This window comes from Ursus americanus, chromosome 13 (assembly GCF_024610735.1).
Source record: "Ursus americanus isolate L20-20 chromosome 13, mUrsAme1.1.p, whole genome shotgun sequence".
Taxonomy (NCBI): domain Eukaryota; kingdom Metazoa; phylum Chordata; class Mammalia; order Carnivora; family Ursidae; genus Ursus; species Ursus americanus.
The window spans coordinates 30,733,866-30,738,124 of NC_142139.1; positions in this window are offsets into that span (position 1 = coordinate 30,733,866).

The following is a 4,259-nucleotide window of genomic DNA, read 5'->3' on the forward strand; positions in this document are numbered from 1 at the left end:
AGCCTTAATCTGCAGCAGGAAGAGGATCAAAACTATACCCTGAGAGTATTGGTAGAAATTGACTGTAGCTAGAAGGGGAGAATGGGGAGGGGGGGGAGAAGTTTCTCCACTGGGGGAGGGGTGAGAATACTTGCTAGGGCCAGCACTATAGCTGCAGAAGGGGCAGGAACACCTGAGAGCCAGGTTTCCAGTGTCTGTCTAAGACAAGACTGAGGCTTCATGAGAACAAAGAGGTCAACCCTCTGCCATCTACTACCACCATGCTAGCAAGAGTTGCAGTGTAATATAGCTGAGAGAGCTACAAGGTACAGACCTTCTCTGGGGATCAGCCTAAATGAACACCCCAAACTCTCACATCAAAGGCCTAGCAAAAAGGAAAGTCTTGCTCCTCTCTTAGCATAAAAAACATTGTTTTAGTATCTGTTGTCATATACAATATGTTCACCTTTAAAAAAAAAAAGCACATAGCATACAAAGCACATATTGAGTGTATCTTTGGGTTTGGTTTGCTATTATAAAATATTATCTTTGAGAGGCTCATCAGTAGACTTGACATAGTTAAGGAAAGAATTGGTGAAGTTGAATGTATGTCAATAAAATGTACCCAAATTAAAACACAAGGAGAAAAAAAATTGGAAAGAAAACAGAACAAGGTATCGAAGAGCTATGGTACAATATCAGACTAATGTATTCATAATTTAGAATCTCAGAAGGAGAAGAAAGAGAGAATGGACAGAAAAAAATATTCAAGAAATAATGGCCTAGAATTGTCTAAATCAGTGGCAAATACCAGACCTCAGATCCAAGAGGTTTAGAGAACCACAAGAAAAATTTAAAAACAAAACAAAACAAATAACCAAACAAAAACACTAAGACATACCAAAGACAAAGAAAATCTTGACAGAAGCCAGTGGAAAATACACATTACCTATAGACGAATAAGGATAAGAATTACACCAGACTTCTTGTAAGAAACTGTAAAATAGAAGGATATCTTCAATGTGCTGAAAGGGGAAAAAATGTCAATCAGAATTCTACATTCGGAAGAAATGTCCTGAAGTATAGAAACAATAAAGACTTTGTCAGAGAAACAAAAATGTAAGAACCTACCTACAAGCAGCAGACCCACCTTTAAGATGTATTAAAAGTCATTCTTCAAGGTAGGAAAAAATGACACATCAGATATTAGATCTGCACCAAGAAATGAAGAGTATCAGAAATGGAATACATGAAGGGCTTATAAAATCATTTTTGTCTTATTTTAATTACTCTAAAAAATAACTGACCATTTAAAGCAATAATATTAACAATAAATTGTGTGTTATAGCATATGTAAAAGTAAAATTATGAGAGGGAGAGAATTGGAAATAAACTGTTAGAGTTTTTGGAACTATATGTGTAATAAGATAGTATTATTTGAAGGTGGATTCAGATTTTTAAAAATTTTATTGTATAACCCAGGGCAACCATTAAAAAAGTTTTTAAAGGTCAAATTAAACCCAGAGAAGGCAGAAAAGATAAAAAGAAATAAATAACAAGCGAAACAAACAAACAAAAAAAACAGCTAGTAAGATGGCAGATTTTAATCCAATCAGCAATCATCTTGAATGTGAACAGTCTAAACACACAGGTTAAAAAGACAGAAATGATCAGAATTGACTAAAAAAACCACCTGGATTCAAGTTTATGCAGTCTATGGGAGACTTTATATAAAAAGGCACATTTAGGTTAAATATAAAAGGATGGAGAAAGATATGTCATGCAAACACGAACAAAGTATTTACATTAATTTTATACAAAGTAGACTTCACAACAAGGAATATTATCAGAGATAAAGATGATGTTACATTATGAAAAAGAAGTCAATTCTCTAAGAAAAGATAACAATCTTAAATGTGTATGCACCCAACCAAACTCTTCAAAATACATGAGGCAAAAATGTGTAGACCTTAAAGAAATAGACAAATCTACAATTTTAAATGGAGTCTTCAACACCTCTCAAAAACTGATAGAAGTAGGTAGAATATCAGTTGAAAGAAAATCAGGAGAGCAACGCCATCAACCAACGTGTCCCATTTGACATTTATAGAACAATGAATCCAACAGCAGCAAAATACAAATTCTTCTCAAGTGCACAGAGAATTTTCTTAGCCATAAAAAACCTTCGCAATTTAAAAGAATGACAATATATGAAGTATATTCTCAAACCATATGAAATTGATAATAATAGATAACATCAATAATATTGATATATGATACATCAATCAAAGATATCATATATCATAATGATATATATCAATATAATACTGATAGAAAGATATCTAGTAAATATATTTGGAAATTAAGCAACACATGTCTAAACAATGCATGGGTCAAAGATTAAGGCTTCAGGGAAATTTAAAGTATTTTGAACTAAAAGAGAATAAAAATACAACATATCAAAAATTTGTAGGATGCAGTTAAAGCATCTTTAAATGGAAATTTATATTTAAATGTTTATATTAGAAAAGAGCAACAGAAAGATCTGAATTCAGTAGCCTATTCTCCTACCTTAAGACATTAAAGGGGATCGAGTTAAGCCTAAAGCAAGCAGATGAAGAAAGAGAATATGGAAATAATATAGAACAGAAATCAATGAAATTGAAAACAGAAAACCAAAAGCTGATTCTTTGATAAAGTCATAAAATTAGGAAGCCTCTGGTCCAGCTGCCCAAGAAAAAGAGAAAGACACAATTTACCAATATCAAGAATGAACTGATCTCATGACATTAAAGTATAACAAGGGAAGAAAGTCCATGTTCATAAATTAATCAGATTAATTAAGATGGACCAAATTCCTTGTAAGGCCTAAACCATTAAGACTCACCCAAGAATAAATACTTAACCTGAGTTGGCCCACATCTATTAAAGAAATTGAATTTGTAGTTTAAAACCTCCAAAAAGAAAACCCAAATGATTTCACTAGTGAATTCTACAAAACATGTAAGAAATAAATTATGTCAATTATACACAATATCTTCCAGAATACAGAAGAGAAGGAAATATTTCCCAGCTGATTTTATGAAATCAGCATTACCCTAAGACCCAAACCAGACTGTATATTGCAAGAAAAGAAAACCATAAACCAAAACAGACCACAAATATAAAGTCAAAAATTCTCAACAAAATATTAACAAACTGAATTCTAGCAATATATAAAAAGGATAATACACGACCAATTGGGATTTATCCCAGATCCTAGGAATACAAGAATTATAAGAATACAAGTCTGGTTCAAATTCAAAAATCAATCAATATAATTTCCATGTTAACAGCCATATCTATTTATCTATCCATCCATCCATCCATCCATCCATCCATCCATCCATCCATCCATCAATACTATCTATTCAATAGAAGCAAAACCAAAATTTAACATCCATTCACGATAAAACTCTCAGAAAATTAAGAATAGAAAGGAACTTCCTTAACCTTATATAGGGAATCTATAAAAATCCTTCGGCCAACACTATACTTAAGAGTAAGATACTGCATGCTTTTTCCCCTAGTTTAGGAATAAGGTAAGAAGTCCATTCTCGCTATACCTACTCGACATCATACTGGAAGCCATGGCCAGTGAAATAAGCTAAGAAAAATAAATAAAAGGCATATGGATTTGAAAGGAAAAAGGTAAGACTGCCTTTATTTAAGATGATATGGTTGTCAATTCCAAAGATCTACAAAAACACTCCTGAAACTAGTAAGTTGTAAAAGATCAGTATGCGAAAGCCCATCATATTGCTATCTTCTAGCAATGAATAGTTGGAACGTGACATTAAGAAACAATGGCAATTACAATTATACCAAAAAGTTAAGTACTTAAGTATAAACTTAACAGAAGATGTGGGAAAGATGCTGAAACCATACTGATGAAATATATTAAAGAAAATATATTGAGAAATACACTGTGTTCAGGGTTTGGAAGCATCAATATTAAGATGTCATTTCTTCCCAAGTTGATCTTACAGATTCAATGCAAACTCAATCAAAATTCCAGTAAGCTTTTTATAGATGATGACAAACCAATTCTACAATTTATATGGAAAGGCAAAGGACTTAGAAGAGCCAAAACAATTCTGAAAAAGAAAAGAAAAAGTTGGAGGACTCACACTATAGCATTTTAAGACTTACTATAAAGCTATAATAGTCAAGACAGTGTTGTACTGGCTAATGGATACATGCATAGAACAATGAAACAGAATACAGAATTCATACATGGA